At 36.8% G+C, this 16182-nt stretch overlaps 1 protein-coding gene across 1 annotated transcript in view; it reads left to right on the forward strand.

Moving 5' to 3' along the window:
• The first annotated feature begins 880 nt into the window (after nucleotides 1–880).
• Nucleotides 881–16182, forward strand: part of LOC140166722 (E3 ubiquitin-protein ligase rnf213-alpha-like) — a 136651-nt gene continuing 121349 nt past the window's right edge. The window contains exon 1 of the mRNA XM_072190220.1: nucleotides 881–1425. The gene's annotated coding sequence lies outside the window, so the exon portion shown is untranslated. The remainder of the gene's footprint in view (nucleotides 1426–16182) is intronic.

Below are 16182 nucleotides of genomic sequence, written 5' to 3' on the forward strand. Positions count from 1 at the left end.
GTGAGTAAGTTAGAGGGTGAATATAAGAGGTGTGAGTGAATGAGTATAATAAGAGTGAGGGAGGGAGTCAGGGAGTGAGTGATGAGAGGGGTGAGTGAGTGAGTATATAGTCGTCTTGCAATATGTTTGCTTGTTTGACAGATGTGATTTTATAATTGATTGATCGATTAATTAATTAATTGAATTATTCAATACAATTGCTCGCTTGCTTGCTTGATTGATTCATATAGTTCGAGATGTGATAGGCGATTAAACAAAAATATAATAGTTTAAATAAATAACTAAATAAATAAATAAATGTAGGATAAGATCCTATAACTTAAATAAATAAATAAAAATAAATAAATAAATAAATAAATAAATAAATAAATAAATAAATAAATAAATAAATAAATAAATAAATAAATAAATAAATAAATAAATAAAATAAATAAATAAATAAATAAATAAATAAATAAATAAATAAATAAATAAATAAATAAATAAATAAAAGATAATTAAAAAATAAACACTGATTAATGTATTGATATACATAATAAACAAACAAACAAATAAATAAATAAATAAATGTAGGTCTAGGATAAGAGTTTACCATCATTTCACGAGATGCAATGCAAAAGAGTTTCGGCATGATTGCAATATACTATATTGATACACTGCACTGAGCACCTCACTATATAATTTGGACACAGGTAATGATATTGATGTCGAATGTACTCGAAAACCTGTTATGTACGTCATCAGGTTAATTATTCATGAAGTCGGTCCGGCGGTTGGAAATCAGCGATTACCACGTACTGTTGCGTGTTTACTGTTACAACATAATAGGGAATTCCCCGAGCTAATAATTATCACGATTTATCTTTTCCGGTAAAACAAGTATAAACAGGCCGCGAGACTACACTGTAGCTTATAACTGCGCAGACGGGCCTCGGTCATGGTCATCAGGTCAGTAGGCCTACTAGCTAGTCTATGGTGCTCAACTTCATTGAGGTATAGGCACGTAGGCAGGAAGCCCGGATAGGAAGCAACTTGGAACAGGTCTGTGCTTGGAAGGAACAGCAGGAGCAACCAGGGCTGAAACTGAGATGAGAGCGATATTTCTCAATGATGATGCTACATATCAGTAGGCCTAGGTCCTGTCGTCTACGTACTATCATCAGGCTGGTATGACTTCACAAAATACAACTACTTTTGTTTAAATTCAATTATTGGTGGGCTTGTGCTATCTAACTCTAATTTATGATGCATATAAGCCTACGCCGGAATTTAACTACACACTAAACTCGCAGCCAAACAACTGCTTTAATATGTAGTGGATATACAAAACATCATGGCTAGTAGGCCGCCTACATGTACATGGACTTCTAGTGGAAATCGTAGCGACGGAGGTGTACCTCTACGGGCTACAATTTTATAAAACATGTAAGTAATTTCTCTAGTAGTAAAGTTTAGTAAATCCAGTAAATCCTAACAACATCATGGCACAGTGGCGTAGCAAAGGGGTGGGGGGGGCAAAGTATTTGTTTGTTTACCCAGGTTGGTCCATGAGGAACACATGCTAATCCATGGAAAACCCCCGGGGGGTCACTCCCATTGTGGCCTGTACACCATCCGCGATAATGAAAACGCGTAAAAAGGGTCGTTTTTCGTGGGTAGGCACGATACGCGCGTATCGCGTTTAGGGTGTCAAAAACATGAACAATTGGAAAAAAGGGTAGCAAAATTGCAATTTCTAAATACGCGGAAATGAAATTTAGGGTATGAAATTTGATGTTAGGGATGAAATCCCTGTTTAGGGTGTCGTTTTAGCCAAGGGTTAAATCCTTGTTTAGGGTGCTTTTCAAAAGTTGATTATCGCGGATGGTGTACAGGCCACAATGGGAGTGACCCCCCTGAGGGGAAACCATGGACCGTTCCAAGCTCATACAAATGCACAAGTCTGGATAGCCAGTGAGTGTAGGCTAATATATGCATGCTGGCCTAGATAGCTTTGATAAACAAAGCAAGAAATGGAAGAAAATAGCTAGTGAATAGGAGAAAGGATAGAAGGGTCAAACACAATTGTACAATTTTACTCTTAGCCCTTACTTCGTGAGAAAGGAAACTGGAATTCCAATCTCAGCCCCTGATGCAAAGGCTTTGTTTCCCCCTCTTTTGCCCCCCCCCCCTCCTGTGGGATGCTGGCCACCCAGATAGGCTATGTAAGATTTTTGGCCCCCACATATATGTGGGGCTTATGTTAATCATCCAGATGGTTGTTTGTTTCGTTGTTTGTTTATTTGTTTGGCTGTCCGGGCGGAAGCAAATTCATTAATCCACTCTGCAGCCGGGCTCTGGCGCTCCAACCCAATGGCCGATCAACTTCATTATTATGTCTTCAGAATCTTGCATCCTATACCATTGTGCATAACTTAGCTGTCCGATAAATTTGTGTATCGGTCTGTAACCTCTTCATAGAGTGCACAGTTCATATACTTCATGCAAAAGTCACCATGTATGTCTATTTTGGTGTGATTTTTGTTCACGCCAGTGAACGTTAGTACCACTTGCACCCACATCTCATATGCACAGTTTATCCCTTAGGGACCGTTCACAAACACTTGTAAGGGGAGGCCTGATGCAAGCAAATTTTATCGCGAAAATTTTTCGGGGCCCCCCCTTTACAGACCTCGAAAATGTCAGGGCCCCCCTTTTTGACATGAAAATTATCGGTCAACCCCATAGAAAAGCATATAAACTCAATTTTCCCAGTGGCCATTTTTTTCAGGGCCCCCCTTAGGAGGGTCAAAAATTTTCAGGGCCCCCCTTTTTGCATCAGCCCCCCCCTTACAAGTGTTTGTGAGCGGTCCCTTACATAACCTGTGTCTCGAATCTAGCTATTGTAACCCATCAACTGTGTGGTTAAGAGGCTAGGAAATAATTCCTAATATCTCATTTGCATATATCTCGTTTGTGTGCCTTTATCTAATCCTGCTAAATGTACCCATGTCAATTACTATTTAGCACATTTAATCCTGAGAGAGACCGCTCAGTGTAGGAATTTTTTAGCCTTTTTATTAAACATGTTTGCAATTGGCTTACAGTCTTCACATGCTGATATTTAAATATACATAACTGATTGGTCAGTATAATTAGCTATACTTTATTTACTTAGTGATTAGCTATATCTGTGTAGAAACCTATTCATAGGCGATTTACTTTGACAGAAAATAACTACACTGCACAAAATTAAGTCCATTCTCTAGATAGTTAATTGAATGTTTATTGACTCTTGGAATAACCAAGCAATGTGTGTATAAACATATCCAATGTATATTATCTTTTTCAAACTAATTAAATTGGTGTTCATAAAGCTGGGATATGACCCAAATATCCGTGACAAAATCTAGCAAGACCACAATGTATTGTAATTTGTTGGCGCCCTCTACGGAGGCGCCAAAATATAGGCATGACTTTGTGATTCTTTGTGAAAAGCTTCTAATTTCACTCTTGCTAGATTGACTTCGCAGTTGTTTTGCTAAAATTATGCCCAGCTCAGAAATAAAACCACAATTTGCTTGGATTTTATTATATTATTGTTTTCTGATATGCACAGGATAAAATGGTGAGCGTATATTCTTTGTTTAAAATACAAAATTAGGATTTATAAAAACACCAAATAAATCCTGACCTTTGTATGGGTTCAACCAGTTTACCGTGTGCCTTAGAAACCCGATAGAAGCGGTGACATTTGACCATACACTAGGATCCACAACATGCTCATCTATCATGGGAACAGTTCTTAAGCCCTAATACATTTGTAGGCCTACTTTCATCCTTTGAAAATTTGGGTACACAAACTCATACTCTGCAACTTGAGGTCAAATTTTGCACTATGATTATGTAATTGTGGTTATTGGACTATGCCATTGGGATGAGACTATTGTGGTCCATAGTGATAAAATCAATTAACGAGGACTCTACTGATGGCTTTTGTTTGCTAATTACCATAGAATCTATATAGCGGTTATTGCCAAAGTTGCAATATGGTGGCACAATTGGCGGAAAACTGTATGCAAACAACACGGCATATTAATTATACATGTTCTACATTGTTGTATTTTAAAACACTGAAGACCAAAATTGACGTTATTGCCATGATTGGATCATGGAGGTAGTAAGCCTACTACAACTCTGGCGGAAATTAGTTTGCCACACCAGGGCCATACCAGCACGTTCTGGTGTTAAAAACGCATAATCGAAGCTAAATATGGGATAGTTCCGTACTATTTTGTATAATAGTTGCAAATGCACATTCAGATTACACTTGCCCCTTCCCCACCACCCCACCCCCCATTTTCCAATGATGGGGAGACTGTAATGTAGAAATGATGACGATTTTGTCCAAATCAACATTGCAATAGGGGAGCGGGGAAGGATGTTGGCCAATTAACGCTCAGGTGTGGCAACATTTTTTCGCCAAGGTTGTAGCTATACTACCTCCATGATTGGATTAAGTAAATAACTAAATCCTGTTATCTACCCAGCAATGTTTGCTTATCATAATAATTGTAACAAACTGTAGACAGAAAAGGCAAACAGACAGAAATTTAGAGTTTTAAATTAGAGAGTTGACAGGAAGTTGTAAGAGTTAAATTGTTATGGATGATTGGTGTAAGAACGAAAAAGTTGAATGTCAGATCAAAGTCATCCGAGGTGAATTAAGTAATGTCAATCACAAATTGTTACAGGTCATTTGAGGTGGACTAAGTTTATATTTGGATTGTCAGAACACCTTCCCCAATCAGACACATTTCTCTTGTTTGGCTTGACTTTGCAAAGAGCGTCTAATTTCGGTCTTGCTAGATTTACTTCGCAACTGTTTTGCTTAAAAGTATGCCCAGCTTAGAAATAAAACCACAATTTGCTTGGATTTTATTTTATTATTGTTTTCTGATATGTTTGGGATAAAATGTTGTGCGTTTATTCTTTGTTTAAAATACAAAATTAATGGACTTCTTTCTATGCTAATATTACATTATTGTTTTAAAGAGAAAAAAAAAGTATCCAAACAGTTGGGCGCCCATTCCTTTTTTAAAGGAATTTTTATTTACTTTGGTGATAAGGCATCTAGCATCTGTATAGAAAACTATTCAACAAAATAATTTGACATGCAGTGTTCCTGAAACACATTAGGCGATTTGTTTCCAAATAAAACTTCTTTTAAAAAGGAATGGGGCATCCAACGGGAAATAGCATCTGATTCTGATGCATGATGGGCTGATACAGTAGACATTTTCCTGTAATTTTCTTTGTATAATAGCCAAATTTGTTTCCTGCAGGTAGCTTAAGGTGGCTGTGTACTCTCATACATGCATGTAGTAAAAGTGCAATAACTTTGTAATTATTCGCGCAAGACATATAAAAGTATACATTTTTATAAAGGCAAGACATCAATAAATCTTAATATAAATACAGATTTGGGGTAAAAACAACAATTATGAAGAAAATCACAAAAAGTGAGTTTTTGGCAATATTTGTTAGGTACATCATAACAAAAAACACTCTTTCCAAAATATTTTATTTTGTTTTTAGCTCAATCTTAAGGCTCCATTCCAAAAACGTTTTTTTATTTTTTTGATATTGGCCTTAGTTTTTGAGATATTGACCATATAAGGCATCAAATTGAACTTTTTAAAATTCACAAACGCCTATTTGCACAAAATGATGCCTAAAATCGGAAATAGACCAAAATATAAAAAATGAGAAAACCGTTTCTTGAGTCGATCATGCTTTTTACGATGATCATATTTGCTTACCTATAGATGCTGTATTTATTGAGTTATCGTGTACCTAAATCGTCATTTTACAGAGAAAATGAACATTGAAATAATGGCCGTTAAAGTTTAAAGTGGTCACATTTTGCCCTTTCATCGAATCTCACAGGGGAATGCGGCAGTTTTCGTTTTTCTACCTTATATTATGTGAACATCGGGTAAATCCACAGCCCGTTGAGAAGTTTGAGCGAAATCCATTCATAACTTGATATTCAAATCGAGGAAAAGAACTTGAAAAACCCCACATTAATCAGCTAAAACGGAGCCATTTGACCACTTGAAATTAGTGTTTCCAAAGGATGCGCCACGCATGCAGATAAGCGTCGCGTATCGTAAGCGTATCTGTGCGTTAACAAATTGCGCGATACATGGCGCGATGCGTTGTTCTTGCAGCGTGTCACCCGCTGATACAACAAAGATTTTCTCTCTTTTAAAATTGCAAACACGAATGAAATAGTCAAATAAAATCCATAAAAAAGCGCAGTTGGAGTTTATAAATCTGGATTTTCTTTCCTTGTATTTATAAAAAACATAACAAAGTAACAAATATCAAAAAAGCTCAATTTTGCGAAAGAAACAACGTCTTGAGTACACAGCCGCGTTAAAACCTAAATGCAAACTGAGGTTTTCTGAAAATTATTTTCCAGAGTCAAGATGCAAGTATCATTTATACCTCAAATTACTTATTTATTGTCAAATCAGTGTAGAGTAGGTTATATGAATATTGAAAGTTAGACCAAAGTAGCTCAAAGTACTATACACCTGTTCCGTGAACTTTGTCTTTTTAAAGACAAATTCTTGTTTGCCATGCCATGACCAAAAAACACATTTTTGACCAAAAATCTTATTTTGACCCAAAATCACATTTTTGACCAAAAATCACCCATTTGACCAAACACATTTCTGAAAAGAAATTACATTTTTAAGCAAAATCATGTTTTGACCAAAAATCATGTTTTTTACTAAAAATCATGTTTTTGACCTAAAAAAGATTCTGAAGACATAATGATAAAATTGGACAGATACTTTCGCATGATACCTGAATTTATCGATCTCGCTAGAGTTTCCAAATATATTTGAAAACTCAAGCTCGCCTGATAAATTCAGGTATCACACTCAATCCGTCCTATTTGATATCAAACTTGGTACAGTCATAGGGTATGGTGGCCTCATGTGCTGTATGGTTTTGTGTCACATTATTTGCATATTTATGCATATTAATGAGCTCATTTGCATATTTTTCCTACATTTCTGTTAATCCACTCTGCAGCTCAAACGCAATCACCGATCAACTTCATTATTATGTTTTCAGGGTTATTAGGAGTTAAGAAAACCTAATAATGATAATATTGGATGGCTTATTTAGCATGATACCATAACATATCGGATTAAGTCATACAAATATCGAACTGCGCCGTTGGCGAGTCCGATATTTTATGACTCATCCGATATGTTATGGTATCATGCTCAACCATCAATATTATATCAAACTTAGTACAGTGATAGGGTATGGTGGCCTCATGTGCTGTATACTTTTGTGTCATATTATTTGCATATTTATGAATATTAATTAGCTCATTAGCATATTTTGCCTACATTGTCATTAATCCACTCTGCAGCTTAAACACAATCACAGATTAACTTTAAACCTGGTACGGTGACAGTATATGGTGGCCTCATGTGCTGTATACTTTTGGGTCATGTTATTTGCATTATGAATATTAATGAGCTCATTTGTATATTTCGCCTACACCTACGCAATCACCGATCAGCTTCAAACTTGGTATGTGACTGGCCTGATGTGCTGAATAGTTTTGTGTCATTTTATTTGCATATTTATGAATATTAATGAGTTCATTTGCATATTTTGCCTACATTTCCATTTATCCACTCTCCAGCTTAAATGCAATCACCGATCAACTTCAAACTTGGTCTTGTGATAGTAGGCCTATCCTTTATATTTACCAACCTTTGTTGTGGGGGCCACCTTAATTACGAACTGTGCAATTCTAGTTAGCCCTTTTTTAAAAGATTTTTAAGACCTTTTTATTCTTTTTTATTTTCAAGCCCCCTTAAAAGTTGGCTTTCCCCCCCTTGCCCCCTCTTTGCCCACCCTCTAAAAAAGTGCTAGCCATGCCACTGATCATGCACCACAACAGTGTATAGGCCCTACAGCTGAGAGGGCAAATCCAAATTTTTGTCCCCATTTCAATTTTTCAACCCATTTTTGGCCCCCATATGTGGGGCTTAACGTTATCATCCAAATGGTTGTTTCTTTGTTTCTTTCTTTTTTAGTTTGTAGCTGTCCGGTTCTTTGTTTGTCCAGTGGAAGCAAAACCATTAATCCACTCAGCACCTTAAACGCTTCAAACTTGACACGGTGATAGGATATGGTGGCCTGATATGCTGTATAGCTTAGTGTCATGTTTTTTGCATATTTATGAATATTAATGAGCTTATTTGCATATTTTGTCTACATTTTCATTTTTCCATTCTGTAGCTTCAACGCAATAACCAATCAAGTTCAAACTTACTTTTATGATAGTCTATGGTGGCCCGATGTGCTGTAAAGTTTTGTGTCACTTTATTTAGTCGAGGAAAATTGCCATATAGGCCTAAGTGTGAAGTTGCAAGTTGCGTTGGCCTACTAATGTAATTTTTTTCTTTTAAGTAATGATAACCAGGAGTGTGTAGATTCAGAATCAGTCGGGACTCTCGGGAGCCAAAATGGCACCCTTGAGCAAATTGAGTTATTCAGGTCAAAATGCTCCAATTGCAATGAAAATGGTCTCAAATTATCCATCTTGACAAAATAAAACGCAAAATATATAGTTTGCCATATCTCCGGACTCCGGAGTCTATATTGCTATGACCTCTGAACTGTCAAGGTTATATACCCGGGGTTATATAATTGTGTAGGTAATAGGGTTGTTGAACTCGGACCCATTATTCTAGAATAAGATGACTGAGATTTAGCATAAACTATATATTTTGTGCTTCATTTTGTCAAGATGGATATAATTGAGACCATTTTAATTTACAATTGGAGCATTTTGAAAATTTTACCATGTACAATTTTGTTTAAATTACCCTTTGACCTATTTTGACCTAGCCCTACTAGTAAAGGGCCTTTTGACTGTGGTGATAACCATGCTATATCATAAAACCTGGCTATATCCAGAGAACTGCTAAACCCTGTGACTGCTATTCCCCAGAAAAAAAGCTTTTTTTTTTCCGGGTGGAGCAGTTAGTGGGTTTTAGCGGTTCTAGGATATAGTGTGTTTAAAAGGCCCTATAGTAGGGCTATAATCTCATTAATTAGGCATTCTAGAGATATATGACCATTGATTTGTTTACTCCTTAGGACCCCCCAAAAAATTCTGCTATTTTATATTTTGATTTAAGCATTCTAAAATGTTTACCCCCTTGTGTGACCTTTGACCTCAATAACCATATTTGCTCATGGGTGCCATTTTGGCTTCCAGCTGATTCTGAATCTACACACCCCTGGTTGTTACTTCACACGCTTATATTGGATTTAATCGACTCTATCTTCGACTAATTTGTATATTTATGATTATTAATGACCTTATTTGCATATTATTTGTATTTGGCCATGCGTCTGAAGTAGGGTACCCTGATAGATTGGAGTTGTGACATTTTACTTGAGAAAATTAAATGTTCTGTTTTGTTTGTTTAAAGGAAGGTGACCTAATATATTTGGAAATCAAATTCTTACGTATAACATAAAATGTCAAACCTTTCAAGCATTCATGCAAAAAGAACATGTTTTTTTTGTAAATGTGACTAAAACACTATACTTTCATTCCGGACAAAATTGGCGGGCATATTGGATAGCTCTTATCCATCCCAGTGCTGATGTTTGACCATGCAAGGAATGTACATGGATAATTGCTATCCATTTTGCTTGCCATCAGACTACATGTGTTTGGCCCAAGGCTTGGATAGCAGTTATCCATACTAGTAAAATACTCTCTAAATGTGAAAGAGTGAAAAACAGCTCAAAAAGAGTGGTTTTTCCACTCCTCCTTGGAGCTGCATGAGTGACCACTCCTTTTAGAGTGAAATTCACTCTTCAAAAAGAGTGAGGAAATTCACTCGAAAAAAAAAGAGTGAATAAAATCACTCTTTAGGGAGAGTGAATTTCACTCCAAAAGGAGAGGTCACTCATACAGCTCCAAAGAGGAGTGGAAAAACCACTCTTTTTGAGTTAATAGCTCTGAAATAAAGAAGTGAATGAGACTGACAAAAAATAATCACAGAAATAGGCACAAAATGTTCATTCATTCATGTATTTTTTTTTTTTTTGGGAATTACAACACAATAAGTATTTTTACATGTTAATTAAGATTAAAATGGTAATTTTGGCATGCTTAAAAGCTTAGTGATGTAGGACTATAGGCCTAGCATCACACATGCAGGTAGACATGCTGTACTATAGTAAAGCCTTTTGGAGACTGGTCAGACATAGAGGCCTATAGTCCTCTGTGACTTTTGGCATCACACATGCAGATATAACATGCTGCAGTATATAAACATGATAAATTAGAGACTGGTCAGAGATAACATGCCTGGCCCTATGGCCTAAGCCTAGCTAGGTATGGCCTGGCCTTGCTGCATGTGATCCTGTGGCTACTGGTATGTATAGCATGACTAGCGCATCGGACTCTGAGATGTGATCGGGTACATACTAACAATAAAAAGGCTGACGCACCGCAAAAAAAAAATTACAATTATAACACAAGTACACTCAATCATTTACAGGTTTATGAAGTAATACATGTACCAGGTATGCATAGCAGTCCATGAGTGTGCCACCGTAATGCCGGACGGACAATGTGAATCAATGTGTTCAACAAATGAAGAAGCTTCATGGGTACAATTATCACCTTTGAGACAGTAACATCAGATTTTTGGTTGTCGATTACAATCTGCAATGATTCAACATATAAATAAAATAGTTCAAAGTATACTTACCGACGTAAATATTGGCTATTTCTTCGCCAAACTGCCTCGCCCATTCCTGACTACTGACAACTCCACCGCCATTGCTGCAACGATTAATTCGCCGAATGAATAATCACAATTTTTTCGTGCGAAAATCCGGCTTTCTGATTGGCTGTACGAACTGTGGATTCACTCCGCAAAGAGTGATTATGATTTCACTCTGAAATTTAGCGGTAATTTTGGATCACTCTGTAAGGAGTGAATCTAGATTGACCGAGTAGAAGCTTTTTTTCACTCTAAAAGAATGACTAACCACTCGAATAGAGTGAGAATGAAATCACTCCAAGTTCCGAGTGAAATTTTCACTCTTTTACATTTAGAGAGTAGGCAATTATTGGATAGCTCAAATCAATTCCAGCTAGTGCTGATATTTGACCATGCATTAAAGAATGCATGGATAATTGCTATCCATTTTGCCCAGTGGCGTAGATTTCTTTTTGACATTGGGGGGGATGAAGTTGGAAAAAAATCTTGAAGTATAGTCAATCCAGCACCCTTTGGCGACAGAATTAGTTTATGATATAAATGCGCGAAGCGCGCGAAATTTTTTGCTATTTTGAAGCTAAACTGATGAAATATGGTGTAAAAATAGATTAAATGCGCGCGAAGCCCGCGAAAATTTGCACTTTTCGGGCTAAAATGGGCAAATATGAGGTTAATTTGGTCAGAAACCCATTATCAGGCGTCAACATTGGGGGTGGATGATTGTATGGACCATCCCCCTGGCAAAATATTGGGGGATAAATGCTCCCACCCCCCGGGATCTACGCCTATGTTACAACACTGTGTACTTTCATACTGGACAAAATTAAGTCCACTAGCTCTTTTTGAAATCTTCAAAGAAAATTCACATATTGTGTGGCAAATATGATTTTGAATTTCCAAATCATCCATTCAAAAGATTCTACCCACCCTTTAGGGTTAAAGGGGGGTAACCCTATCGGTTTAGGATATGGATTCTCTTCAAACTTACATACAATGTCAAATATTGTCCCCTTTATCCATCTATGTGAGAAAACAGGAACAATTTCAGCATAAATGTGAATAATTAGCATATTAGCAAGCCAATACACTGGTATGCGTGAATTGCATTCTGGTCAGGCATCCCGAAACAACGGCGAAAGCGCATGTCCCGGTGGAAACAGGAAGTGTTCGCCTTGGCACTGAAAACCGGCTCGCCCCTGTACACTTTTATACCCTCTATTCATACTGATTAATCTTAAAAAACATTGCATATCACTGCGCTCATTATCATTCTTGACAAGACAAGGGGAATCTAGGTAGCCTAATTTCGTTATCGTTTATAGATGTTCCGCAACAAGGTGAGTAACTGACGTATTTGCAATGGAACACACATGTTGGTCTATATTTGAAGCGTTTGATTCCTCCCAGCATGTCCAGAGCTCGGCAGTCCATTTAGTGAAGACATACCTGAATACCGAATTTTGAGCCCATGATATTAAAACCATATGTATATCCAGGCCTATATCCGATGCTCAGGGCCGGGAACTTGGGCCGAGGAATACCCGGGGTTTGCATTGGATATTCGCCCCGGGGAGCCGGGGAGTGGCTGAGAGTTTTGCTCGGGTGGGTCCGGGACTGGCCAGGTGTTTACCCGGGACTTGAACTTTTAAGCCCAAAATCCACGGCCCACGATCCGGCCATCCCCGGGTCCCCAGGGGCCGGGGATGCATTTGATATGTGCATAATACTGATAATAACGATATAAAAAAAAAATTTTAGACTGACAAGTCTGTCCTAAAACATTGTACCTGTATGGATAATGATTTGGAAATTCAAAATCATATTTGCCACACAATGTGAATTTTCTTTGAAGTTTTCAATAAAAGTAGATTTTGTCCAGAATGAAAGTATACAGTTCAAAATTGATCGCCAAAGCAGGCAGTCACGAAAGTAGGCGAGACTTGTACCGCCTTCTATATTATTATTATAAAAACTCACCAGTTTGACTTGAGGGCAGCCCGTTATTCTTAATAAATTATTACAGCACCCGTGACCCAGGGGTGTGTGGTCCTGGATCTGCCATTGAGTATATTTTTGAGTTTCCTGTATACAAAAAATGTAAACCCTTTTTGAAAAGGGTTTACATTTAAACATGGTTTAATACTTGATCTAAATTTTTGGTAACAACATCAAATTTGGAACCAGATATCAAGACATTGTCCACATAATAGCACTTGTAGGTTCAATACCACTAATTATCTAAACTCCTCAACAAAAGTTTGGAAAGTTTTTTCAAGCATCTGTATCTCCAATTATTTGTGACATATTCATATCGTGTTGCATATCACTGAATAGCTACAATACTCCCCTTTACAATGACACCCCATTTGAAACAATAACATTTTTCACGGCTGAGTACCTGCCTTGTGAATGTAGTGGGGTCTCAAAATGAATTTGCCAAATTGACATTATTCTGTGCTCAAACAAAGCTAGCCAATAACCCCAATAGCGGGTGGAAAAACCACAGGCAGCCACAATAGTCAGGCACCTTCTCCTCATGCTGCTCACCGACCTGGTTACACGTTAATGTGGGATGAAATTCCATTCTTCCACAAGAATTCGTCGCAGGTCATTCAATGTGGTTGCCTATGGGCTTCTTTGGCATGCACAGCACGATCAAGCTGGTCCCACAAGTGTTCAATCGGGTTGAGGTCTGGCCCCCGGGTCTGGCCTGATGGCAGGCCATTTTGGCTCTACTCCCATATTCTGTAGGTAGTCGTTGACTACCGTGGCTATGTGGGGCGAGCGGTGTCATCTTGGAGGATTGCATTAGGTCCCAGATTGTGAAGTTATGGGATTGCAGCTTGCTGCACAGAATAATGGTCAATTTGGCAAATTCATTTTGAGACCCCACTTCATTCACAAGGCATGTACTCAGCCGTAAAAATGTTATTGTTTCAAATGGGGTGTCATTGTAAAGGGGAGTATTGTAGCTATCCAGTGATATGCAACACGATATGAATATGTCACAAATAATTGGAGATACAGATGCTTCAAAAAACTTTCCAAACTTTTGTTGAGGAGTTTATTACACCATAACATGTGGAATATGGACAACACCTATACTTATAAATATTTTATGTGGGGAACAATGATTAGTAGAGGCTCCCTACACAGATGCAATGATACAGACGGTTTTCACCCCTGTCCAATGCATCTTTATTTCTTTTTGAACCTTTACTCACTGCCTTTGGTTAATATTTAAATCTTACATGTGTTGGTTGGTTAACATTTAAAATTTGTGCTCCTTGATAACAGCAATTGTTTTTCCAGTCTTTTGGTGAAAAACAAGTTCATCAATCGTCAAATTATGACTGCTTGTGTAGGCCTATCTATATGAGTAGGGGTAGTGATGAGGGGAGAATGTTTGTCAAAAATGTTCAGAGTAATAATTTAGGTATATCACCTCAAAAATAATCGCAGCAGAAACACGTTATTTAATGTTCCTACATTATTGAGCTTTATTAAAGCATCCAAAATCAAAAAACAGAATTGAAATCGGTCAATGCATTGTGATGTAGTGTCAATTTAAAGATGCTCGTAGATGGAATGAAATCCTGCCACAAATGGCTGTAATGACAAAATCGGCACATTTCGAGATTTTGAAGGTTTATTTGGACGCTTGCTTGAAAAAACAGCGTTAATTTAAATATCACATGTTAAATGCCTATCTTTCCTGACTTCGTTATAGAAAACAAAATTTAAAAATCTATCATTGAATAATTATAATAAATTAACCAAATATACTATTTTAGCAATTTCGGCCAATCTGCAGACAAATTAACTCTCAAAAAATGACTAAGTTCAGCTAATTAATATGCAAAATTGATGCCAATAGAAAACCGTACAAGATATAAAGGTGCGGTTTTTTTTGCACACATATGTATACAAAGTTCTTTCAATTGATAACAAAAAATACACAAAAAGTAATTAATTATGCAAATTAGGTAATTACAGTTAATTATGTATTTATGATATTATTATGCAAATTAGGCATGAGTAATTTTGGGTTTTTTTTTCAATATTTAATGAACGTCTGTTCATTCATCATAATTTTTTTAAGAATGATCCTTTATGAGGTTGAATAAATGAACTGCGGTTAATTATTTAAAACAATACAAAAAATAAAAAGTTTGACATTTTGACGGTGTCTGGAATATAATTTTCATTTTTACTGTAAACATGGTATGTGTTACCATTACTCAAAGCCAAGTCCGAAAAGTAAAAATAAAAATTCAGTTGCAATGAGACCTTAAATTAACATTTTGTCATCACGATTAAAATGGGAGGACAATCGGTAAATGGAACAGCTATTTTACTGTACCGCGTATACAAAAGTAGTATGGCCTTGGACACACACAATGGCTTAGAGCTATTGTGGTTTGGAAAATTACTCCCTAAAAATATCATTGATTAATGTTTTGCTTCAACTAGTTTTAGGGAAATGCTTCATTCGTTGTCGACGGAAATAATTTACATGCTAAGAAAGATTAGTATTTCAGCTAAATGGTGGTAGTTCCTTTACTTCAATAGGCCTATATTTACTGATTTATGAGCGATCTTCAAAAATCCATAAAAACAGAACAATTTTTAATTTTGGGGGACCCGATGGTAGCCTCGGGAAGGCTTCACACACCATATATTAAAAATTCAAACAATTTGGATAAATGAAGCATATGAAGAAATTCATTTATCGACATGGATGTTTTCTAAAATTGGCCAAATTTGAAGCGCGCCCTTTTCAATTCACTGTTATGCTTGCATGCACAGTGTAGCAGAATTATTGTGCAGCCACTGTGACATATACCTAGTAATATATTTTTCAAACAATGCATTTGTTTGACTCATGAGCTGTTTGATATTATTCTTATAGCCCGTTTTTGAAGTTTGAATACTATATCGTTTAGGTCATAGATGCATTACCCCATAACAATATTCCATATAATAAGTAAGGTAAGATCAAAGAACACTAGATGGCACAGCTGTGTTTGAGCAAACACAAATATCTATGCCCGTGGCCCCCTTCCCCTGCTCACAAACGAAAACTTGGTGACCATCATGTAGAAGCCCTTGTTAAAAGCTTTAATTGATATAAGTATCATCCTCCTAGCACATAGAATAAAAAAGCCCCCAATTAGGTGCTAAATCCAAAAATTGGTGACTAAACTTCAATGTGTAAGCCCTTGTTATAAGCTGTAATTGATATAAGAATCATCCTCATAGCACTTAGAATAAAAAAGCGCCCAATTGGGCGCCAATTCCAAAAAATAGTAATCACTGTGAGGAAGCACTTGGTATTTGCTTTAAATGA

Source organism: Amphiura filiformis, chromosome 12 (assembly GCF_039555335.1).
Source record: "Amphiura filiformis chromosome 12, Afil_fr2py, whole genome shotgun sequence".
Lineage (NCBI taxonomy): Eukaryota > Metazoa > Echinodermata > Ophiuroidea > Amphilepidida > Amphiuridae > Amphiura > Amphiura filiformis.